Source organism: Carassius carassius, chromosome 45 (assembly GCF_963082965.1).
Source record: "Carassius carassius chromosome 45, fCarCar2.1, whole genome shotgun sequence".
Lineage (NCBI taxonomy): Eukaryota > Metazoa > Chordata > Actinopteri > Cypriniformes > Cyprinidae > Carassius > Carassius carassius.
In genome coordinates, this window is record NC_081799.1 from 15877283 (window position 1) to 15904333 (window position 27051).

At 43.7% G+C, this 27051-nt stretch overlaps 1 protein-coding gene across 17 annotated transcripts in view; it reads left to right on the forward strand.

Annotated features, from left to right (window-relative positions):
• Positions 1-27051, forward strand: part of LOC132127699 (disks large homolog 2-like) — a 227297-nt gene that overhangs the window by 61175 nt on the left and 139071 nt on the right. The window lies entirely within an intron of this gene.

A 27051-nucleotide genomic window follows, 5' to 3' on the forward strand; every position in this document is an offset into this window, starting at 1 on the left:
TTTGAGATCGTACTCATGACTGGCAGCGGAGGAGCAGGTGCAGTGGGAGCTGGTGCCTGACTAGCAGCTGCAATCTGCGGGGTTAGTGCCTGAACAGACCTGACAAGTTCCTCTGTGAGCGAGGTTAGTTTAACCAGCTGCTGCTGATGTGAAGCAAGCACCGCAGCCTGGGATGAAACCTCATTGGCGAGATGATGAAACGCTGCTGGATCTTAAGTTGGTGAAGTTTTATGTGATGAAACGGCGGAGTCAGTTAGATCCATCTGCAGCAGTTTATTTAGGCAGGTAATCAAACAGAGAACGGCAGACATAAACTCAGGCTGGCATAAAAAGGGAACTCAAGCTGACGTTGGTAGAGAACTCCGATAGTCTAAATAATCAGGTTACTGAGTCCAGAGGTACTACGGAGAATAGCAATAAAGACCAGGGGTAAAACAAAACTTCACAAAATACCAAAGAGGAGAGCAATCCATATAAAGGAGAGAAGACTAGTTGCAGGTGATAATACTTAAGGTAATCAAGATAATTAAGCAGGGTTAGACGGGGATGATAGGAGAGAGAGAGACTGGGAAATGCAGTTCTAATATTCAGGAGAGAGGGATCTGATGCCGCCAGAGGAGGGCGTAGCAGACCGTTCCATGACAACCGGCTCCTTCGTATCGTGGTTATCTATTTTCTATTTACTTCTTATTAAATCCAGACAATTGGTTGATGAAACCTTGATTAAAATTAAGACACAATTAATACAAAACGAAATTAAAATTAAAAGACAGGCTTTGTGCTTTCTGTTTGAGGTCTCAGTGAAAGTTTTAAAGCAGTCTTAGTGCCGCTGTCAGAGCGCTCACGTTCATAACGGAGAACTGTCCTGTCCATAACATTGTTTGTTTTTGTTTTTTTTATACATTTCTAAATAAATGCGACTTATAGTCCAGTGCGAGGCTAGGCCTATATGTTTTTTCTTCTTCATGGCGCATTTTTTGACTGATGCGCCTTTATAGGCTACTCCGGAGCGACTTATATTGATAGGCTACACCTGTATGAATTCTCATTTTACTTTTTGAACTCCATTATTGAGCCGAGTTTTGCTTGAAAATAGTCTACTGTTGATGACTGTGCAAGACTAATGGATTCAGGGTCAGACTTGAATGAGCATGCTTCAGACTCGTGGTGTGAGCAGAGTGAAATTGGAGCGGGAAATGCGACGCTCCGTATGGGAGGCCGTTTGAGGCAAAACCCATTGAAAACTTGTGATACACACTGAAACACTTGTCGTACAAGTTAATCACTTGCGATACACACTGAAACACTTGCGATACACACTGAAACACTTGCGATACACACTGAAACACTTGCGATACACTGAAACACTTGCGTGTACAAGTGAATCACTTGCGATACACACTGAAACACTTGCGATACACACTGAAACACTTGCGATACACACTGAAACACTTGCGTGTACAAGTGAATCACTTGCGATACACACTGAAACACTTGCGATACACACTGAAACACTTGCGATACTCACTGAAACACTTGCGATACACACTGAAACACTTGCGATACTCACTGAAACACTTGCGATACACACTGAAACACTTGCGATACACACTGAAACACTTGCGATACTCACTGAAACTTGCGATACTCACTGAAACACTTGCGATACTCACTGAAACACTTGCGAAATACTCACTGAAACACTTGCGATACTCACTGAAACACTTGCGATACTCACTGAAACACTTGCGTGTACAAGTGAATCACTTGCGATACACACTGAAACACTTGCGATACACACTGAAACACTTGCGATACACACTGAAACACTTGCGATACTCAGTGAAACACTTGCGATACACACTGAAACACTTGCGATACTCACTGAAACACTTGCTATACACACTGAAACACTTGTGCGTACAAGTGAAATACTTGCGCATACATGTATATCTTTGCAAATATATGAAAGACATGCGGTTACATAGAAACTCTTTGCATATGCCCTGTAATCGCCCACGTACTGTTGTGCCTGCACAAAGACTGCACTTTCAAACATTCTCGCTTGTGAGAGAGCATAAACATTTTCAGTGTGTCCGGAAGTCGTTTCATTGCAACAGGAAGTTATATCTCAAATATTCTCCACATATATGGCTCCTTCCAAACTTGTTTAAAAAATGAGGTATTTGTTGTTATTCTTTACACTAGGCTTTTTCGTATGTGATCACTCGTGTGTTAATGCCAAATCTATTTTTTTTTTTTTTTTTTTTTTTTTTTTTTTACATTTTCTTTCCCGTGTCCTTCGGTTCATTTAGTCCGAATATATGAGGAGAATATTTTAGCCATAACTTCCGGTTAGTGGGTTTAATTGTATTTATGTAAAATATATATATATATATATTTTTTTTATTTTATATTATTATTACTTTTTTCTCACGTTTTGAAAGGGTAAACTCTGGTTCACACTCCAATACAGTAGGTGGCGATAATGCACCTAACTTTGTTGCTACCCACCATAAAACCAAAGAAGAAGTAGTAGTATAAATTCCGGTTGCAATGAAGCGACTTCCGGACACACTGAAAATGTTAATTCTCTCTCACACGCGAAAATGTTTCTTATATATTTAATATTTTATATAACAAGTTTTTATATATTAGAACAGATATATAGTGTTTCACTTATACGCACAAGTGTTTCAGTGTGTATCGCAAGTGTTTCAGTGAGTATCACAAGTGTTTCAGTGAGTATCGCAAGTGTTTCAGTGTGTATCACAGGTGTTTCAGTGAGTATCGCAAGTGTTTCAGTGTGTATCGCAAGTGTTTCAGTGAGTATCGCAAGTGTTTCAGCGTGTATCGCAAGTGTTTCAGTGAGTATCGCAAGTGTTTCAGTGTGTATCGCAAGTGTTTCAGTGAGTATCGCAAGTGTTTCAGTGAGTATCGCAAGTGTTTCAGTCAGTATCACAAGTGTTTCAGTGTGTATCACAAGTTTTCAAAGGGTTTTGCCTCAAACGGCCTCCCATAGGCTCCGTCCACCGTCCTTTTGAAATTGCCGCTCTGCACTCTGTCCAAAATCCGCCCGCTCGCGCTCCCCGCTCGCTCCCGCCTATCATGCTCTGAAGGCAAGTGGCAGTGTGATACTGTAAGCTACTATGCGAGCCGCCAGTTATAGCTTGACGAGCCGCATGCGGCTCGCAGGCCGGGCAATGAGTTACTGTGGTGTAGAGGGAGTAGAGGAATGGGCTCAGCACATAGCCGTGTGGTACGCCGGTGTTGAGTGTGATGTTGGTGAAGCAGGTGTGGCCTGATCTAACATGCTGAAGTCTCTTGGTCAGAAAGTCCATAATCCATTTGCAGATGGAGGTTTTAATGCCCAGGTCTCCAAGTTCAGTGGTCAGTTTGGAGGGAATGACAGTGTTAAATACTGAGCTGAAGTTAACAAACAACATCCGTACATATGTGTTGTTATTGTCCAAGTGTGTAAGTACCGAGTGCAGCACTGTGCATACGCACCCTCTGTGCTCTTATTTCTACTGTAGGCAAATTGGTGTGGGTCCAGTGTGGTTGGAGGCAGTTCTTGGGGTGTGCTAGGACCAGTTGCTTATAGCAGTTGTTCCCAACCACGTTCCTGGAGGCCCCCCAACACTGCCCATTTCAGGTCTTGAAGTCTCTACTAATGAGCTGATGAGCTGAATCAGGTGTGTTTGATTTAGGAAAGATGGAAAACATGTAGTGTTGGGGGGCCTCCAGAAACATGGTTGGGAACCACTGGCTTAAAGCACTTCATAACAATAGATGTGAGTGCTAGGGGGTGGTAGTCATTCAGGCACGTTGGGGAGGAGTGTTTCGGCACTTGCACAATGGATGTGGACTTAAAGCATGTTGGCACAGTTGCTTGGGTGAGGGACAGGTTGAAAATGTCTGTGAGCACACGTCCAGGAATGCCGTCTGGGCCAGCAGCCTTGCGTGCGTTGATCCGGCTTAATGCAGTGTAGACATCTGTGGAGGTGAGTTTGAGGGGTTGATGGTCTGCAAAGAGTGTGATCTTGGTAGCCGTCTGCTTGCTGTCAATGTCTAAGCGAGCATAAAAGTTATTCATCTCGTTAAAGAAAGAGACATCTGTGACTGTTGGAGTTGAGTTGTTTGGCTTGTATTTTTGATGTATGATCAACATTTCAAGTTGTATAAATGAATATGAATGTATTATGAACAAACGTGAATTGTAATTTTTTTTTGCTTATTGTTAGTTTCTAATACATAATGCATTAAACATGGTTCTCATTATTAGTTAATAATAATAACTCATTGTTAATTCATAATACTGCACCTAACGTTCAAAAAATTGTAAGCTCATAATAATTAAAGCATTAAACGTGGTGCTTATTGTTAGCTCATAAAACTTAATGCATTAAATCATGTGAAGAAATTAAATATTATTGTCAAGTGTTAGCATCTGTTTTTCATTTATTTCTAAATCGTTTTTCCAAGTGAGGACAGTCCCAAATATCTCCACCATAAGGTTTTCTCAGATTTAGCACACTTCTTGGGACATATTGGTCCTCAAAGAATACTACAAGTACGTACACACACTGTCACTGTAGCTGCATGTCCAATCTGGCACATATCCATCAGGATTAGGGCAAACACTGCCAGAATCCTGACTGTCTGGAACGTTCCTGTAAAAGGAGCCAGCAAGCTCAACAAGCATAAAGTTGTGGATGTAATGTTTGATGTTGTGTATGTGTGAGTCAGACAGAACACTGAAAAAACACACACACACATTTACGACAAAGTAAATTATGCATCATGTACCCAAATGTGACTTCATCTTACCAAAAAAGAAAAAAAGTAGAGCATGCACAGTTGTTATATAATATATTATTCAGTGTTACCTTAGCAGAATATCCTCAAGAGGTGTTGAGTGTGCCTGTATCAGGTGAGATAAGGTGGCATTAGAAAAGCTTGACAGGTGTTGTCTGATTGTACCAGTCAGGACACATACTTGCATCAGCCAGTCTTTACTGTGTCACTGTCAGAGGAAGAGAAATGTAATTTGAGTTTTATTTATTTGTTTACTTCGTTCTTGCCCACTTTTGCCTCTGCATATGCAAAAACATATACATATATTATGTAAGTCTATGTTATTGAACCTAATATTTAATTCAGTTTTCAGAAAATGTATTTCCCTCACATTCTGGCCCTGTCATATGGTTCTGTAGTGTTGAATGTAATATTTAGTTCAGTGTTATGTATGAATGTATTTATTTGCTTCATTCCAGTTTAATTTCTGCATATACATATATATATATATATATATGTAAATTTTTCATTCTTGCCAAGCTTTTAGTTTGAACAGTTGAGCTTTTTATGTTAAGGGACATTTGACATCCACATGTGCGTAGCAAGGCAAAAAGAGTAGCACTGATGATTGTGAGGTATAAAAGAAAGTGATGCAAAAATTTGAGATGAAAAGCACCTTGCGGTACATGCAGTATTTTAGTTCTGCGTAATTTTCACTTTAACCGTAACGCAGCTGTCAGTTTGCTTTCACTCCCTGGCTGTCCCAAGAGAGGAAACGGCTCTTAGGGATGTGGTGACAAGAGAATAAGATGCCCTGACATGCTGTAGTATGTCAGAGGGATCAGTTTTGACAGGCTGTGAATAGAAACATTTAGCGCAGTAATTTGCAAAGGTCTCTTAGGAAGCTGTCTGCCTGCTTACACCATACAGGGGTCAGACATTTGTCCTTAAAAAGACAAGAAAGGATCCTAATGTACTGCACATGCATGTGACGCATGAAATAGCATTTTCCAGCAATAATTTTACCTGCCACTCATCCTTGAATAGGATCTTTTGGTGCCCCTGTGACCTGAATAATATGTAACTGATTGGCCTTCAGAAAGCACTAGAACCTTTTCACATCTCTCTTTTGACTCTAACATTCATTTTCACTGGATATAATTTATTTTAGTCATGTGGTCTGTCTAAAACTTTTCCCAAGTTAAATTTTCTTTTAATTAGACCACTATCCAGAACTATTGAACTTTTTGAAAACAGAAGAAAAAAAAACACTATAAAGGAAAACCAAGCCTATATGATTATAAGCATAGAAGCGCAATCAATTCTCTATAAACTTTCATGTAGTGCTACTACAAAGTGTTTTGTGTTCTCTTACGAGAGCTCTCTCGTACTGCGTCTTAGCTAAGACGCTACGGGAAAAGTCTCTTTTCACGAAATACTGAAGCAAAAAATTATCCTTAATTTTGTATTTTTGTAAAGCGCATTTGCAGCAGTACACAGCCATAGGCGAGACGGCTCGTTCGCTCATTGGCTTGTTCTGCGGCAACTGCACAGCCTATCGAGCGCGGGCTGATGCAACATCAGACCAATAAGGGCGCTTCGCGCCCTTCTTGCCACTTCCCGCCGAAACGGGTGTGGCCCAACCTATAAAAGGAGCTCGAAAAGGCTGACTCACCTGATTTTTCATCTCTTCAGCGAAGCTCACGCATCGCTGGATCACGGAGGAAGCAAGCGCCGTCTGAGAAAGCACATCAGCAGGACGAGCCATTCTGAAGCTGCTGGCATCGCCGCCTTCCATTGCCGTTCCTGCTGCGCTATCCGGCGCCTATATCCTTTCAATCCTGTTATATACAAGCTGTTCTTTATGTGTGTGTGTGTGTTCGCCCTGCGACACACACTCGTAAAAGAGCTCGCGTCTTTTTTAAGATGCCTTCCTGCGGCTCGTCAGAGCCCCACTCAGCGAGGGAGACCGGTACGTCATCTGTGTCTCCTGCCTGGGTGAAGATCATGCAGCGCTCGCTCGCTGACGGCGGATGCCCCCACTGCGAGCTGTTGCCATGGTGACTCTGAGGACTCGCCTGGCCTTTTTCTCTGAGCCTGCATTCTCCGCTGCGCTGAGGATCCGTAAAAGCATCGCTTCCAGCGGATTCCGGAACCGTCTTCAGCTCAACCGAGCTCGCCGGTTCGCCCTGCTTCACCGGCCCCCCCCTGCATCGCTTCCCGGTGGGCAGCGCCCGCTGTTTGCCGGCGCGTCGTCCGAGGAAGTCGATCTCAGGGCCGCGTCGGGGGAAGAGGACACGCGCTCTCTGCTGGCTTCGGGCAGTGATGGCTGGGCGAGCTCCGAGGATCTCGCGCCTTCTGCTCAGAAGCCCAGCAGACGAGCTGACATCGAGAAGGAGCCGGGGCGAATGCTCGTGTTGGCCGCGATGTGTCTCGGCCGCGAGTGGTTTGCACCAGCGCCCCCCCCTCTCGTTCCCGGCTGGATGGTATTTCCCTTTCGGATGAGCGTACTTCTCAAAGCCCGCCTCATTTCTTCCTGAGCTTCACGAAGAGGTGGCGAAGGCTTGGAACGCTCCATATTCAGCACGAACTCGTTCGTCTGTCTCACTAGCATTCTCCACACTGATGATGCTAAAAACAGGAACTACCACTCACTTCCGCCGGTGGAACAGGCGATAGCGACGCACCTTTGTCCGCCCTCTGCTGGACGGCGGCAAAAGCAGTGTTGCCATCTAAAGCCTCCTGTGTGACGCTGCGTCGGCACTACTAACGATGGCTGCTTCATCGAAGCGCAGGTGTACGAGTTCCGCTGTGGCCGAGCTCTCACCCAAGCGCGCCGCTGTTTCAGTTCCAGGAATTGTGACTGTCTCAGCGTTTTCTGCAATGCGCAAGCCTGCACAGTTGCCCGCTTGCCTGCACACAAAAGCCGTTATCACAACAGCTTCAGCAACGCAGCTCGAGACCCCCGTTCTCGCTCTACTGGCCGTCGCCCCGCGCCGCGGGGACCGCGACAGAGGATTACGGTGAGGCCGGGAGCCCCGAAGCCATCCTGGGAAAGCCATCTACGCATGCTGCATGACGCTGCGTCGGCACTACACACGATGGCTGCTTCATCGAAGCGCCGGTGTACGAGTTCCGCTGCGGCCGGGCTGTCACCGAAGCGCGCCGCTGTTTCAGTTTCCAGAGATTGTGACTGTTTCAGCGTTGTTTGCAATGCGCAAGCCTGTACGGTTGCCCGCTTGCCTGCACACGAAAACCGTTATCACGGCTACCCAGATATTTCCCGAAAAAGGTGTAATTTCTGGTGTCCCGGCCACGGCCGATGGTGCTATAAATGTAGTGACGATGCCCACTGCTCAGTGCCCATCTCCGCATATAAGCACAGCCCTTCACACAGGGCTCGCGCCTATAAAAGCGACTCAAGTCGATCACGCGCACTACATAGTAGACGTGCCCACTCCTCAGTGCCCACAATCACTATGTCACACGCGTCATGTGGTTTCTGTAAAAACGAAACCCGTGCACGTTCGTCCGGCCACGGCCGATGGTGCTATAAATGTAGTGACGATGCCCACTCCTCAGTGCCCATCTCCACATGTAAGCATAGCCCTGCACACAGGGCCTGCGCCCATAATGTCGACTCAAGTCGGTCGCGCACACTGCATAGTAAACGTGCCCACCCCTCAGTGCCCACAATTACTATGTCACACACGTCATGCGGTTTCTGTAAAAACGAAACCCGTGCATGCTCGTCCGGCCACGGCCGATGGTGCTATAAATGCAGTGACGATGCCCACTACCCAGTGCCCATCTCCACATGTAAGCACAGCCCTGCACACAGGGCTAGCGCACATAAGATCGACACAGATCGGTCGAGCGCGCCGCATAGTAAACGTGCCCACTTCCCAGTGCCCACATACACTATGTCACATACGGCGCGGGGCTTCTGTAAAAATGAGACCCGTGCACGTACATTCTGCACAGGCAGACAGCGAGTTGAAAGTGGTAAAAGTGCACACATGCAGCCCACGGTTACTCGCAGATATATCGAGTCCCACGGGACCCGCTCAGCCTCCCTCCAGTCGGTTAAGCGCCGAAACGGGGTCGAGGAAGAGCGATCTGCCCGCTGTGATCAGCGCGCTCCCCGCCTCAGATGCGCAGCACACTCGAGCGCCGCCGTTGCCCAGTCAACAGAGCGCGTTTCGCATCCAGCCCTTAGCCATTCATGCAGATGCATGGTCAGTGCTTCCAGGGGTTTCGGATTGGGTGCTAGGCATTATAAAGAGAGGCTACTCGCTACAGTTTTCTCGACGCCCACCGTGCTTTTCAGCGCGCGTCGAAACTACGGTCAAAACAGAAGTAGCACACATACTTCGGGCCGAAATATCAAAACTGTTGAGCAAAGGGGCTGTAGAGCCTGTGTCTCAAAGCGAGGGGGGGCTGTACAGCAGATACTTTCTGGTGCCCAAGAGAGACGGGGGTCTCCGGCCCATACTGGATCTAAGACAGCTGAACAGGCATTGATGAAACACAGTTTCAAAATGTTCACGACCAGGAAGCTCCTCGCGCAGATTCGCAGAGGGGACTGGTTCATGTCAATAGATCTGAAGGACGCGTATTTTCAAATACAGATAGCGTCAAACCACAGGCGATATTTGAGATTCGCCTTCGAGGGCCAGGCATACCAGTTTGCAGTCCTGCCATTCGGCTTGTCCGTAGCTCCTCGTACGCTTACGAGGTGCATGGATGCAGCGCTCGCTCCTCTTAGACTCAGAGGCACACGAGTGCTGAATTATTTGGACGACTGGCTGGTTCTGGCCCGATCATGAGCGGAGCTCATGGACCACAGAGCCGTTTTACTCGATCACCTCGAGAAGCTCGGCCTCAGTGTCAATTGGGTGAAGAGTTCGCTGAACCCCAGTCAGACGATCCTGTTTCTGGGTATAGTTCTGAACTCGTGTTCCATGACGGCGCGGCTGTCACCACAGCGCGCGATGGGCATTCAGCGTGCAGCGAGTTCTTTCCGCTGTGGCGCAACTGTGTCGCTCAAACACTGTCAAAAGATGCTGGGTTTCATGGCCTCAGCATCTCCGGTTCTGCGGCTGGGCCTGCTCCGCATGCGCCCCCTGCAGTTCTGGCTGAAGGCTCGGGTGCCGCGCAGAGCGTGGCCGTCTGGCCGGCTGCATTTCAAGGTCGATCAGAGCTGTGTTGCGGCTCTAGCACCTTGGACAGCGAACGGCTGGTACCGATCAGGTGTAAGCCTGGGGACTTCCCCGAGTGTGAAAATGGTGTCGACGGACGCCTCCACTTCGGGATGGGGAGCGCTGCTCGAAGGCAGACCGTCCTTTGGCCTATGGTCAGAACGGGAAAAGCTCCATCATATCAACTGCCTGGAAATGCTGGCAGTGGAGAATGCGCTGACGCGCTTTTGTCCCCATATCAAGGATCACCACGTCGTAGTCCGTTCGGACAACATGTCCGTGGTGTCCTACATAAATCGCCAGGGCGGTCTCGGGTCCCGAAACCTGTACAGGCTGACGGAACGCCTCCTGATTTGGGCTCAACGCAACGTGCGCTCGCTGAGAGCGGTGCATGTGCCTGGACTGCAGAATCTGGGTCCAGACAGGCTGTCCAGAGGCAATGTCCCTACGGGAGAATGGTCTCTACACCCGCAAACAGTTCGGCTGTTGTGGGAGAGATTTGGCATGGCGGAGGTGGACCTCTTTGCGTCCCACGGAAACGCTCACTGCCCCACATTCTTTTCCAAGAACGAAAGCGCGCTGTCACGGAAATGGCCGTGCTGCCCGCTTTATGCGTTCCCTCCCGTCTCCCTCCTTCCGCAGGTGATAGAACGGGTGAGAGAAACGAGATGTTCAATACTGCTTGTGGCACCTCTTTGGAAGAACCATCCATGGTTCCCAGATTTGATGCAATTAGCAGATGTCGCCCCATGGCCGGTACCGTTGAGGAGAGATCTCCTCTCGCAGGCCAGGGGCTCGATTTGGCACCCTCGACCGGAGTTGTGGTCCCTCCATGTATGGGCACTCAACGGTTACCCGCTGATCTCGCAGGGGGAGTGCTAAATACCATCACTCAGGCTAGAGCTCCGTCGACACGACGTCTGTATGCCTCGAAGTGGTCGGTGTTCTCCAGCTGGTGCACAGCTCGAGGTTATTCACCCCTTAGTTGTGAGGTGACGGAGGTCCTCTCCTTCCTACAGGAGCTGTTGGATAAGGGCAGAGCCCCATCCACGCTCAAAGTTTATGTGGCGGCCATCGCGGCGTTTTCTGAAACGGCGTCCGGTCAGTCAATAGGAAGGAACGATTTAGTCATCCGGTTCCTCAGAGGAGCTAGGAGGCTGAATCCTCCCAGACATCCGTCAGTCCCTATGTGGGACCTCGCGGCGGTTTTGGAGGCCTTGAAGGGTCCCCCTTTTGAGCCTATCCAATCGGTTAGCCTTCAGCATCTGTCGTTCAAGACAGTATTCTTGTTGGCTCTCGCTTCTGTGAAGCGTGTGGGTGATTTGCACACGCTCTCGGTGAGCCAGTCGTGCTTGGAGTTTGGGCCCAATGACTCAAGGGTCATACTCAAACCTAGGCACGGTTATGTGCCAAAATCTCTCAACACACCGTTTCGGGCTCAGGTTATTGCCCTGTCTGCCCTGCCGGTGTCAGGGGAGGATGGAGACTCGAGTCTTCTTTGCCCTGTCAGGGTTTTAAGAGCTTATGTGTCTCGCTCTGCTGCCTCTCGGCAGACGGAGCAGCTATTTGTCTCGTTCGGTGGACGTTCCAAAGGAATGGCTGTTTCGAGACAGACTCTATCCAGATGGATAGTTGACGCCATAGCGTTAGCTTACGCTTCCAGGGGCCTTCAGTGCCCGTTGGGCGTCAGAGCACACTCCACAAGAGGCGTCGCCTCGTCGTGGGCGTGGTCTACTGGGATCTCCTTGCAGGATATATGTATGGCGGCGGGTTGGGCCTCGCCGTCTACATTTATCAGGTTCTATAACCTGGAGGTTCCCGCCTTGCAAGCAAGGCTGCTGTCGGTATAGAAGAATCAGGGCCCTGAGGGGAATTCTGAATTCATGAGCGCTAGGCGCTGCCGACTGTTATATGGGCAGTATTGCGTAAGACCCGCATTGCCACATTGGTCAGGCCTTGCCTCGGCTGTGTGATGTCATATTGCCGCATCTACGGATGCTGCTAGATATGGGACGGAGGGTTTTTCCCCCTTTTTTCTGTCCCGGACTCTCTGTGAGTCCCTCAGGTGACTGTGCACTGTAAATCCTGGGCGTTGCTTCAGGTTTATCGGTGTGTGATCCCTGCGCGCACGGCGTTTTACATCGGGTTCCCGTAGCGTCTTAGCTAAGACGCAGTACGAGAGAGCTCTCGTAAGAGAACGTACTCGGTTACTAAACGTAACCTCGGTTCTCTCTAGAAGAGCGAACGAGTACTGCGTTCTCTGCCGTGCGTACGATTCACTCTGGTTCGCTTCGGCGATGAAATAAATCAGGTGAGTCAGCCTTTTCGAGCTCCTTTTATAGGTTGGGCCACACCCGTTTCGGCGGGAAGTGGCAAGAAGGGCGCGAAGCGCCCTTATTGGTCTGATGTTGCATCAGCCCGCGCTCGATAGGCTGTGCAGTTGCCGCAGAACAAGCCAATGAGCGAACGAGCCGTCTCGCCTATGGCTGTGTACTGCTGCAAATGCGCTTTACAAAAATACAAAATTAAGGATAATTTTTTGCTTCAGTATTTCGTGAAAAGAGACTTTTCCCGTAGCGTCTTAGCTAAGACGCAGTACTCGTTCGCTCTTCTAGAGAGAACCGAGGTTACGTTTAGTAACCGAGTACGTTTTTATATTGAGCTTGTGTTGGATATAATTGGATCTCTTGGTATTCACCCCCAACTCTTTTCCCCAGGGCCACCCTTAGATAGAAAAATTGTTTAGTTTACAATTTGGTTGTTATTGACACCTTGGTCATATGGAGTTATATGGAGTAAATATGGATGAAATGCATGTTATTAAATGTATTCTAATTGGTTGAGCCAAGGTGTGCACTTGTGACAACATAAAGAAGTTTAGATGTTGATGCTAATAACCTACCTATAGCTAACCAGATTTTTTTTCACATTGATTAATTCAATTACGAGTAGTTAATTATCTTACATGAACTACAGTAAAAAGTCAGTAAAGCATACTTTTTCATTGATTCAGTAAGAATATATTAAATTGATTAAAGTAACAGTAGAAACTGAAGTAAAATTAAATCTTTTTTTTTTCAATTTTACAAAAAAAGTTAATTTCTCATTGTCTCATTTCTGTCATTACTCATTGCTTGTAGTCTTGATCCAAAATGAATTTTTGGTCACATCTGTCAGTAACGTATGAATTGTACAGGCCATGAAACTATGTTTTGCATATTTTTGTCTCTGTGACGACTGAATTAATTACCTGTTTTCAATTGCATATTAGTGAAAAACCCCACAAGTAATTGGGTCTATGTATAAAACTGCACGTCATATGTCAAAATATTTTGTTCTTTTAATTTTAGATCAGCAGTCATCAACAATGCTGCTTTTGGACCCTGATTGTAGTAGCAGAACATAAAAGCTGTGTCTACAGCACAGTATCATTAAGGAAAGATTATATGAAGCTTAAATTAGATCTACATAACTCCATGTGCAATTTTTGCCGATGTGGACAATTATGCGGCTAACCTATTTTCAGCCCCCCCACAGCCCAATGTAAAATGACTAACAGAGTAAAGCAGAACATAATAAACCCAATTCTAGATAGACTGACTGAAGCAGTGAAGCTTTAACTTTCCTCTTCTTTTCCACTGTCAGCGTTTTGAAGATGAGCACGTCTGTCAAGGGTTTAACGTTCTTTGTATTTCACACTTGACTTAAGCCAGAGGATTAATGTTGTCACCTCACAGGCTGTTTAAGAGGAAGAAGAAGAAAGCATTCTGGTTTTAACATGCAACATGCTTATGTAAAGAACTTCATCTTGTGAATAATCAGCACCCTCACAACTAACCACAGCGGCTTTGTTGACTTAGACAGCATGCTTATGAAACGTACAGCCTGCCAGTCATTATCGCTTAATAAACCCAGCAGAGTGATCAGGTCCTAGATGTGAAGCTGCTTACCAAATCATTAAATGCATAGATGGACCATGTATATAAGAATCAACTTCTGACCAATATTTTTTGTTTTCTTTCTTTAATTTCTTTGCATTTTTGTCTTTTTATTAAACAAGACTTGTTAAATGTATCAAAATGGTAAACAGTAAATTCTATTTCAAATAAATTCTCAAATAAAGTTAGCTTTGCCATTACAGGAGTAAACTACATTTTAAAATACATTAAAATAAAAAACAGTTATTTTAAGTTGTAATTATGTTTCACAGTATTTATGATGTTAGTTATGATGTTAGATATTTATAATGATAGTTTGTTACATAGAACACTGATGTCTCTGAGGGAGTTTTTATTACAGTCAATAATAGGGGTGGTTGATATGGACAAAATGATATCACAATCTTTTATTTATTTATTTTTTTATATCACGATTCACAATTTCATCACGATTCTTTGTCATGCTGGTTTTATAATTTTGCAAAATGTCCCTATTATAAAGACGAATCCTTTCAAGGTAGCAAAATATAAAAAAAGAATGGTGGATATTTAGGCCAAAGTGGGCGAAAATTATTTTTCATTATTTTATCTTTGTTATTAAAAATAAGAACGATACACTATAGAAAAGCACATAATATACAAATAAAACAAACAGTGCTTTAGGAGGAGCATTCAAGAAACTGAATGAGCAAATATAGAAATGAAACACTATATAGATTGAGTCCTATTAAAGCAACTGTATTAAAGATTTCAGTCAAGAGCAGTGAGTGATTTTTCTCTTTGTGTTTTGTTGTTTTATTAACATTAAAGGAATAGTTAACCCAAAAATAAAAATTCGGTCATCTGCCTGTTAATTCTGTCATAGTGTTTTATTTTTATGCCATCATTTACTCAATCAAAAGTTGTTTTAAACCTGAACATAAATGCTATTTTTAAGAACTTTTTTTTTAATACTATCAAAGTCAGTGTGGACCAGCAACTGTTTGGTTACCAACATTCTTCAAAATATCTTCTTTTGTGTTCAACGCAAGAAAGAAATTAATACAGGTTTCGGACAACATGTGAGTGAGTAACTAATGACAGAAATAAAATTTTAGGGTGAACATGACCGACATATATTTATAGTAGTTGGTACTGTCCCTTTAAGACCTGCACGTTTTTCTCTCAACTGTTTACTTTCATTTTAGACCTTATTGTTAACCTTGCAGTGTTGTAATGTAACGAAGTAAAAATACTTTGTTACAGTACGTAAGTATTTTTTGGGAGAATCTGTACTTTACTTGAGTTTTTATATTTCAGGCAACTTTTACTTTTACTCCACTACATTTACTAATTAAAATGTATACTTTTACTCCGATACATTTCCTGTAAGTATATTCGTTACTTACTACAAAATAGTCAGAAGAACACAGACTGTAGGAAAGCAGGTTTGACGAATCAGTGGTCTGTCGTTTGCAAGTTAGACTCCTAAAAACACTTTTGCTCATGTGCAAACAAGTGTGCGCTGTGCACAACCACGGATGATTTAACGTTCTATGGTGTGCGATATACAGCATCGTCTGTGATAATATGGTAAGGTTGTTGTAATGATGTGCAACCTGACGTTTTCATGTAGTCTATATCACGAATCATACACGGAGTGCATGCACATAAATGTTTTTGTCTGTTAAACTCAATATTCCAGGCTTTCTAAATTGTAGACGGCAATAATTCTTCTATATGCTTTTTATATTTATATAATTAATGTAGGCCTAGTTAACTTTATCTATATCACACTAAGAGTACCGTTTTTCTGAAGGTACATGAACATATTTAATAATAATTTTATACAAGTTCAGTAAAGTAATAAGTGACTTACATTTTAGACATAATATTGCTTGTTTTTGCTAAATTCTTCCAACGAAAGTAGTTCCAAACAAAAATCACAGCACTGTTTTGCGTATTTGAGCAATGGACGGTGTTTACTTATTGAATGAATCAGCTTTTTGAATGAATCGGTTGAATAAATGATTCAGTGATTCACTCATTAACACGGTCAAATGCTTTGTTTCTGAATGAATCAGCCGTTTGATTGAATCGGTTGAATCTCAATGACTCACTCATTAACATTCACTTGCTGTCACCTACTGGTGATTTTAATTTCACATTTCGACATTTTTTTTTCTCCATGGTTTAAATTATTTCAAATCTCAGTATTCACCGTTTTATGTTAAAAACAAAGCAATAAGCCTATTTATGCATCTGTAATTCGAGTTTAAATTAATCCATGTCCTAAATGTTATTTTAGATGCAGATTCCAGAAATGTTTTGTTATGTTGGAATGAAAGACACTAAGTACCGGATGAAGTGCTTCTTATTCTTAACCAAAAATACAAAATGGGAGAAATAGTTAAAACTAGTTAATAGTTAAAACAATCCTGCTACTCAAGCGGTGTATGAACATTCTATATATATATATTTTATTTGCTTTTCCATTTTGCATCTACTTGTACTTTTACTTTCAATACTTAAGTACGTTTAAGATTTAAAACAATACTTTTCATACTTAAGTACAATAAATATCAAATACTTTAAGACTTTTACTCTAGTAATATTCCAAACGGTGACTTCAACTTCTACCAAACTTCTAAAACTTCTAAAAGTCATTTTCTGGTAAGATATCTGTACTTTTACTTGAGTATGACTTTCAGATACTTTATACACCACTGAAACCTTGTGTGTTTTGACAGTATAAGCACTAAAGATAACTTAGTTCAGTAATCAGGTGCTGTTTGACAGGCTTTTTTTAGTGTGTGTGCTTTGCATGTAGGTTTGTAAGTCAGACCAGCATGCAAATGTAACATTTAACTGGCAATGCTTTTAAGCACATGCAAATAATGTACTTTTGTGTTTGTGAATATGTGCAGTGTCCTATGAGAGTAAATCTATTATTGAGTTAAAAATGTGTATGTATGTTGCGTTTTACATTATATTGAGACGGAGGTGCCCAGACTGTAACTGATAGAATTATGCGCTGTAGCACGATACTACAAAATTTCTTCAAAAGCAGATTGTGGAGACATTTTTATCGTCCACGTTCAAAAATCGTCATATCGCACACCTCTAGTCAATTGCTGTTTTGGGTCTGCAACACTTGCACGGCATAATTTGAGATAGCTGTCTGTGAGTTCTTCCCCATGTATTTTTGGTAAGCCTTGAAGTTTAAATTCAGTGTTCTCTGTGTTTTTCTTGGTACAGGGGATTCTAACTGCTTACATTGGCCAGGGTCCGCTTAGAAGGGTTTATGTGTATTTGTGTGACAGTATAAATGCAGGAAGGGGTTCTCTTCTATTTCAGCCTGTATGCTCTTACTCTTTCTCTCTCTTTGCCCTTTGCGCCAAGTTCAGTTTCAGCATCAGCTCTTAGTATGCAGTGACATAACACATGATCTAACAATGGATGGATATGCTCTTCTCTCCCCCAGGCACATCTTAAAACTACTGTACATTCTACATATTTAAAGGATTTATGAGCTGACACATTCATTAATTCATTTGCTACACAGATTTCCTTGAATGTAGTGCTTGCCACAGTGTGGGGGTTGGTGGTTGCCAGAGCACTGCTATGCTGTTGCTTAGGTGCTCTGACAAAGATCCCACCCTCAAGTCTCTGTGATATTCTAGTCTGTAGATGAGTTTTTCTGGCTCCCAGGTGTATATGCAACTCAATAATCTGTATGATTTGAGGCATCATTCATGTCTATAGCATAAAAGTTGAAAGATGAGTTATGCATTGAAGTTTATGCTTTGGCTTGGATTTTTTCCAGTGCACAAATCATCTTCAGGCAGCCCCGACCTATGTTTGTGTCCCCGATGCAAAGGGTTTTAAAGCCTTAAGAAGATTATTTAGGCTGTTTATGAGTATATGTCTATAGAGTTACTTAAATTGTTCAATTGTGATGCATTGTAGATGTGTCTTATTCATAAGCATATTATGAATGCAAAAATGTTTTTCTTAATCTATTATTTTGTATTGTTTTCAATATCATCATTTCACTCAGATGCGCATAACTGTCACTACTTCTAATCTTCCTTTCGGGTGCTTTTTTTTCTCACCTTATTGGCAGTTTTTTTCTTGTTTATGTATTAGATGCCTAAATCTAACAAAAAATATTAGATTTATACTTAAACAATTTTTGCAGTAGATCCTGTTTTTTATGTTAAACTGCAAAAACGTTTTCTGAGCACTAAATGCCCTAGTTAAAAAAAAAAAAAAAAGATTCTTCAAATACGTTTATTTCATAATAAAATTCATTTGCATTAGTTCCACTCATATGATTCAGTATATCTTTAGTTGGACCTCAGTACTACTTTCACAATTAAAGTGCATTAAAGTACAAAATGAGTTGTTCCAATTAAGCACACTAAGTACTTTAAATTCATTTTAGTATATTTATTTTTCACTAGGGTCAGCTTACAGTTGGATTAAATATAGTCTCTGCCTATTATGGTGATATTAGAAAGTATTTTAACATAAAAAAATGCACAGATTTCAGCATTGTCAGACCAATATCATTTGGGGGGAGTGTTCAGGAAACAGGAAACATTTTTGCAATTCCGTTTGGTACCACTAATGGTGTAAAAATGACACACTTCACCTTTAATGTGACCTTAAGTGTTTTAACATGCATATCAGTGTTAAAAGAGGAGAATGATGGAGCATGTGTGTATGTGCATGAGCGAGAGTGTATGACTCATTGCTTCAGCAGGAGCTGCCTCTGGGAGGAGATATATTTGTGCTTGTTAAAGTGTTTTGGCTTCAGTGCAGCTTTGCCTGTTTGTCTCCCTCGTCCTGTCCACGGTTCCAGCTTATACAACCTTTTTTGTCCAGTGTGTCTTTCTGTATCTATTTCTGTCCAAGGCTGAACGTCAGGTCACAGCAAGTGAAGTTTTCTGAGGTAAAAAAAGTCTGTATACCCCCTCTGAAACTGGCCTCGGACAGAGAATCTGATGTTGATTCTCACATAAACACTATTTTGGTCACAAAAGCTGCAGTTCCCAGTGGCTAATTGGTGAATTCAGTCGCCTCCACTCTTTCTCTCACCTCCTCTCTTTCTCCACCCTTTCAGTCTTCTGCCTCAGCACTCCCTCTCTCTTGTCACCCCCTCATTCTCTCCCTCGCCTTACTGTAAAGCTGCTAACCATGGAACAACTAGTTTCCCTGGTAACAGGGAGGCTGGCACCAAAAATGTATTCTCTAAAGCATCTCTGATGCCTCCCACTGCATGCTAGCGCTCGCCCGCGCTTCACAACACCACCCAGCTCTGAACTGGCACACTGATTTACACACTCACACAGTCACATACACTCCCATGTGCTCCTCAGCTGGATATTAGAACAATCTTCACTGGGTAGTACAAAAAGGACATTTTAAATTGTACAATGAATACAGTTACATTTTACCATGGTAGCCATACTTTTTACCAGAATACCACACTGCATGTGTATATTTGTGAATGTGTATGTCTTAAGGCCATTTCCTACAAAACCACATAACTCTATATCAGTAGAGGATTCTGATTGGCTATCAATGGTTTCATAATTCATCAACTGGAAAAAATAAATAAATCTGAAACAATATTGTTCAGATTTCGACAATATTGTTCTTCTGGACTTAAAGTTGTGGTGTGGATTTCTCTTGTCTCATACAATTAGAATGATTATTAAAACTTTATAGTTATAAGTATGGATGTAACTATATAAAAATCTCATGATATGATATTATAGCAATATGAAGTCCACGATAATACATTTATTGCAATATTTAAAAAAATACAAATACAAATTATGATGAATGAATACTTTGTGCATTTTAAGGTTTAATTATTCTATCTAGTGCACTTCAAAATTAAGAGCTCCAACCCATGTTTCTTAACTAAGAAAACATAATTTGTTTTGTACCTGAACTGTAAAGGGGACTCAACTTGCCATGTTTTAAAACAGTTGCACTGTCAAATAAATTAAAATTAATGTTCCATAGGTATACAGTACAATACAGTAGGGAAATTGTAATACTGCTTTCCTAATTTCTATACCATATTTTTCGGACTATAAGTTGCACCTGAGTATAAGTCGCATCAGTCCAAAATTACGTCATGATGAGGAAAAAAACATATATAAGTCGCATTTATTTAGAACCAAGAACCAAGAGAAAACATTACCGTCTACAGCCGTGAGAGGGCGCTCTACGCTGCTCAGTGGTATACTACAGGAGCACTGAGCAGCATTGAGCGCCCTCTTGTGGCTGGAGAAGGTAATGTTTTCTCTTGGTTCATTTCTCTTGGTTCATGTCAAATTAATTTTGATAAATAAGTCGCACCTGACTATAAGTCGCAGGACCAGCCAAACTATGAAAAAAAGTGTGACTTATAGTCCAGAAAATAAGGTACTTGAAAGAGATATTTAGAATTTGGACTGCAGTAACGTAACTGCAGTAGCACGCACTAAACTCACAGCATGTCTAATAAATATGTTGACTGCATTTATTCACTGTGAAAAGAGTTGTTCTGAGGTGCAGAAAACACCGGATCACGAGCTTATCGCATGAACAATGTGTGCTCTTCGCTTTAAAACACACAGCAAAAACAGACTTCAATGGATTAAGCCATATAGTGCTTTCGGTTTCATTTCATTTGCCAGATGTTTTGCCAAAGCATAATGGCCCAAAACAAATATATTTTAAAAACTACACTTCTATTGTTTTTATTCCACCTTTATTAGCCTTTATTGTGGTTTTTCAGGCTTTACAAAGACACAAAGCTGCAATCTCGCTTTAATCTCAGTATGCATTTAGCCCTTATTTATCAAAAGTCTTACTATAAAAATACAACAAAACATTTTCTTACGACCTTACGTGAATTATTGTGACAGAAATGCATTATGAAGAAGAAATGCACCTGCTATTAGTAGCATTAGAGCTAACGTTAGCATCAAGCTACATCAGACAATATATGAAATTATTAGTACACTTTTACTCAAAACTCACTTTAAACCCCGATCGAGTGTTTCTAATAACTTCCTTTAGCTATCAGGGATGGAATTTGGTCGTTTACTGTTGTAAAAATATGCTATTTATAGCCTTTTTCATCGCTACACAAGTTAGCATTGCAGATGTACATTTTCGAATTTTTATATAAAAACGCCCCAGATCTCAAGAAAATCTCATACCAAGCTTTACTATCGTAATCGCGGGTTTATTATTCGGATATTTCGTGTGTACAGAGGTGTTTCAGTGTTGTTTTGGCCAGATAACTACCAGGAAGTGTACAGGAAGCATGTGACACGATGTGGCGGTGTCTGGTTATGACACTCTAAGATTGACAAGGAGAAGGACCAATCGGAGTCTGACTGACACACACGAGCACCCAGCACTGCACACACAGATCGCTGAGAGAGGCTGTTTATCATCAGATCGCGTAATTCAGTGGAAAATTAATAGAAATTACGATTCTGTCTGAAGAAATATGGAGTAAACATCAGTAAATATATCCATATATCTCCGCGGATATGCATCTTTGGTCTATAAATCCTTATTGACGCTGTTCAGTGAGTCTATGTGAACACAAATAAACCGCTGCAGACGTGACTGAATATGAATGAGTGGTGAATTTCTATTCAAAATGTGGCATAATACGGATTTATTATTTTGCATTCCTGACATAAATTACTAAATAACTTTCACTACAACAATGTTTTATCAAAACATTGGTCAAATATCGAAGCTAGAGTCTTTAAACTTTCAATTGATGCACAGTTTGTCCAGATCAAGTAAGAGAGTGATGTTTAACGTGCTGTGAAAGTGAAACAATAATAAACTGGGGCCGTCGGCGATGTTTGCAAGTAAAGGGGTTAATTTGGTTTTGTTTGTGTTTGTTTTTTATTTTTTTACTGTATGTTTTAGCACTGATTCCCATTCAACTCCATTATAAGACTGACAGACTGAAACGTTTTGTTTAAAAAAATCTCTGTTTGGGTTCTACTGAAGAAACCAAGTCACCTACATCTTGGATGCCCTGGGGGTAAGCAGATAAATATAAAATTTCTATTGAACTATCCCTTTAACCTGTGGCAAATTCAATTGAATGAGTTAGATTTGGAAAGGCACACGTCTTAAAGGTTTACTACACCCCAAAATGAAAATGTTGTCATTAATCAATTACCCCATTTCTTTCCAAACCCATAAAAGCTTTGTTCGTATTCAGAACACAATTTAAGGAATTTTTGGATGAAAACTGGGAGGCTTGTGACTGTCCCATAGTAAATTACAATGTCAAGGTCCAGAAAAGTATGAAAAGCATCTTCAGAATAGTTCATCTGCCATCAGTGTTTCAACCGTAACAATGTGAAGCGACGAGAATACTTTTTGTATGCAAAGAAAACAAAAATATGGGCTTTATTCAACAATTCATCTCATCTGTGTCTCTCCGCATTACCGTAACACCATTTTGGAATATGAATGCAGGTCAGCCACACAGATGCACTGTTTTCTTTCAGATCAAAGCATAAATGCATGTAGAAAATGTATCCTTGTGGCACGTATAGTTGTCACGGAGCGCTCCGTGCTGCCTCCCTCTGGAATCATCAGATCACTATCTCCCGAATTCTAGGAACTGCACTTCCCATCATTCCAGTCACCTTATCATCTCTCATTACCATCACCTGGACATCTTCAGCTCACCTATATCTGGACTGTTCTTCCCATTGTTTAGTTGCGAAGTCTTGTTTTGCCAGTGTTATTCCTGCAGACAGTTCCGAGCATTATTCCTAAGATTCCCGTTTCCCTGGTTTTGACTTTAGCCTGTTTTCCTGGACATTTACGAACGTTACTCTGCCTGCCCTGACATCTGCTCACTTCTGACTACGAGTTTGGATTGCCCTTTGGTTTTGTCTGCTCGTGTTGCATGTCAGCTCTAAAGTGTCTTCTGGTGTGTTACAATAAAGCTTTGCACATGGATCCAATTGCCTCAGCCTCTCGTTCACAACAGCCCTCGGCCCCTGAGACATGAGCACAACAGAAGACTTTGCCACCCCCGGATCCAGCAGCTTTACATCATCTCTCTACGGAGCTCTCGAGTCAAGCCTCAGTTCTCACCGTACATCAACAACAACTGGTAAAACTAACCTCCATTACTGACGAGTTAGTGAAAACCATGCAAGCCCTTAAAACTCAAGCGACAGCCACTAATCAAGCTCAAAATGCCAGTCCACCTGTTCCACCATCACCCAGCGTGAGTACCGCCTCGAATAATCCTTGTTTATCTCTACCTGATAAATTTAATGGCTCACCTGCTGCTTGCAAGGGATTTCTTCTGCAGTTTACGCTTTACATCAGCCAACAGCCACAGTTGTTTCCCTCTAAAGATGCTCGTGTAGCTTTTATCTGTTCTCTTCTCACGGGACGGGCACTGGAATGGGCCACCGCACTCTGGGCAGGAGGAGAGCTTTCATTCCCGAGTTATGACGACTTCATTGCTCAGTTTCGAGAGGTTTTTGAACACGCCGCGGGAGGGAAGGATCCCGGTGAGCAATTATTATCCTTACGTCAAGGAAATTCCACGGCGGCAGATTATACTCTCTCATTTCGCACCCTCGCGGCTCAGACGGGCTGGACCGACGATCCACTTAAACTCCTCTATCGAAAGGGCCTGCACGCGGATCTTCAGGGAGAATTAGCCTGCCGCGATGACGACAAAACTTTGAGTCAACTCATGGAGCTCGCTGTTCGTCTGGATAATCTCTCGCGAGCCCGCCGCACCTCACTCAGAACACACTTCAACGAGTATCCCTCCGCCAGCTCCGGGCCCGAACCCATGCAAATCGGCTTCACGCGCCTTTCCACAGAGGAGCGCGAGAGGAGGCGGAGAAACAATCTCTGTTTATACTGCGCTCAAACCGGCCATCTGAGGGCGCCCTGTCCCGTGAGACCCATTCGCGGCGATTTTTCTGCGGTGAGTCCCAATACTCGTTATTCTAACTCTCTCAATTTGGAGGTTTCTATGTGTACTACTAATGAATTGGACGTCCAGTACACCACTAAACAGCTCACCCTTAACATTGGAACTAAACATACTGAATTAATTCATCTGTTCACTATCCACTCTCCTCTTCATCCGTTAATCCTAGGATTTCCCTGGCTGGAGAAGCACAATCCTCATATTTCGTGGTCTGAAAGGAGGATTATTCAGTGGTCCCCTCACTGTATTCCCCACTGTCAACCCGCTATCCATGGTCCTGAAGCAGCCCAGAATTGTATCAAAAATCCAGATCACCAAGGTGTTCCAGCTGTTTATCACGACCTCGCCCAGGCTTTCAGTGAGCAGGAGGCTTCTCGGCTACCACCCCATCGTGCAGGAGACTGCGCAATCGAACTGTTGCCTGGAGCGTTACCTCCCCGCGGGAGAGTATATCCATTATCCCAACCTGAGACTGACGCAATGAAGGCTTACATAGATGAACAACTCGCTAAGGGCTTCATTACACCCTCTACTTCTCCTGTTTCAGCTGGGTTCTTTTTTGTGAAAAAAAAGGATGGAGGCCTTCGTCCTTGTATCGACTATCAAAGTCCTTTTATTCACACAAGCTCAATCCTGCAGAACGGAATTACGAAGTGGGAGACAGAGAACTTTTGGCTATGAAAGCCGCCTTCGAGGAGTGGAGACATTGGCTTAAGGGATCTCGCCATCCATTTACCGTTCTCACTGACCATCGCAACCTGGAGTACATTAGATCAGCCAAACGTTTGAATGCCCGACAGGCCAGATGGTCTCTGTTCTTCTCCAGATTTAATTTTAAAATTACCTATCGTCCAGGATCTAAGAATGGAAAGGCTGATGCGCTCTCTCGCCAGTTCGATGGTTCCAGTGAACAGTTTGAACCCACATCAATTCTGCCATCCACACTCATTGTTTCGCCAGTTCAATGGGATATCATCTCAGAGATTACGGAAACCTTGAGGAACCATCCTGTCCCTTCCGAGTGTCCCCCTGATCGACTCTTCGTGCCTCCTGAACTCCGCTCTCGAGTTCTCCAGTGGGTTCATTGCACCCCCAGTGCGGGTCACCCCGGGATTTCTGCTACCCAGCATCTTGTCACTAACCGTTTCTGGTGGTCCTCGTTAAACGCTGACGTCATCAAGTTCATCCACCAATGCACCGTCTGCAATACTGTCAAATCCTCACATTTGAAACCAGCCGGACTCCTTCAGCCCCTACCAGTTCCTCGACGCCCATGGTCCCACATAGCTGTGGATTTTGTCTCTGATCTTCCTTCCTCCCAGGGATACACTGCTGTCCTTTCCGTGGTTGATCGATTCTCCAAGGTCTGTCGTTTCATCCCCCTGGCTGGTCTGCCCACCGCCCTACAGACGGCGGAGGTACTCATGCATCAAGTATTCTGTCTTTATGGTCTTCCGGAGGACATTGTCTCGGACCGTGGTTCTCAATTCACTTCTCGAGTCTGGAGAGAGCTCTGTTCCAAGTTAAATATAAATGTAAGCCTAACTTCGGGGTACCACCCTCAGGCCAACGGACAGGTCGAGCGTCTCAATCAGGACCTCACACGCTACCTCCGTACCTACTGTCATCAGAACCAACAGGACTGGAGCCGATACCTGGTTTGGGCGGAGTATGCCCAGAATTCCCTACGTAAGCCTGCCACCGGACTAACTCCATTCCAGTGTGTGCTAGGGTTCCAACCCCCGCTGTTCCCATGGGCCGGCGAGCCCACGAATCTCCCGGCTGTTGATTCTTGGCTTCAACGTAGCGAGGAAACATGGAACTCTGCGCATGTCCACCTCCAACGAGCCGTCCGCCAGTTCCAACACCAGGCTGACCGAAGGAGGCGCGGGGGTCCCCGTTACCGCCCAGGACAGTGGGTGTGGTTATCCACCCGGGACTTCCGTTTAAAACTCCCATGCAAAAAGCTATCTCCCCGATTCATTGGTCCCTTCCAGATCCTCCGTCAGATCACACCTGTGTCTTATCGTCTTGCACTTCCCTCTACTTATCGTATCTCACCCACTTTCCATGTGTCTCTCCTCAGGCCCGCAGCAGCTCCCAGGAGAGAGGAGGTCCAGGAGGAGGTCGCTCCAGTGCAGGCTCCCCCCATTGATGTCAACGACGAGCAGGCGTACCGGGTGCGAGAGATCTTGGATTCCCGGCGTCGCGGCGGGGTTCTCCAGTACCTCATCGACTGGGAGGGGTACAGCCCGGAGGAACGCTCCTGGGTCAGGTCCCAAGACATTCTGGATCCCTCTTTGGTGGCTTCCTTCCATCAAGAACACCCGGATCGTCCAGCCCCGAGGCCCCGCGGGAGACCCCGCCGCCGTCCAGGTCCTCGCTTCCGGAGCCGCTCGCAGGATGGGGGCTCTGTCACGGAGCGCTCCGTGCTGCCTCCCTCTGGAATCATCAGATCACTATCTCCCGAATTCTAGGAAATGCACTTCCCATCATTCCAGTCACCTTATCATCTCTCATTACCATCACCTGGACATTTGACTTTAGCCTGTTTTCCTGGACATTTACGAACGTTACTCTGCCTGCCCTGACATCTGCTCACTTTTTACTACGAGTTTGGATTGCCCTTTGGTTTTGTCTGCTCGTGTTGCATGTCAGCTCTAAAGTGTCTTCTGGTGTGTTACAATAAAGCTTTGCACATGGATCCAATTGCCTCAGCCTCTCGTTCACAACAGCCCTCGGCCCCTGAGACCCGAGCACAACAATAGTATATATATATATATATATATATATATATATATATATATATATATATATATACACACACACACTAGGGGTGGAACATCTATATATTATATATATACACTAGCGGTATGGACATCTCGGTTAAGTGCATGAGGACTTACAGGCAATTAACCCCAATTCAGAAGGGGGCACCCGCAGCAATGCAATGCTGTTTGATAACTGGCTGCCAGCAGAAGAACAGCAAATGTCATGAGTTATGCACTTGAAAACAAAGCCCACTAGACCAGTGGTTTTCAACCTGTGGTCCGCGGCCCCCTACTGGGTCGCGGTGGTATTGCAGGTGGGCCGCCAATTACTATTTAAAGAAATAATATTGTTA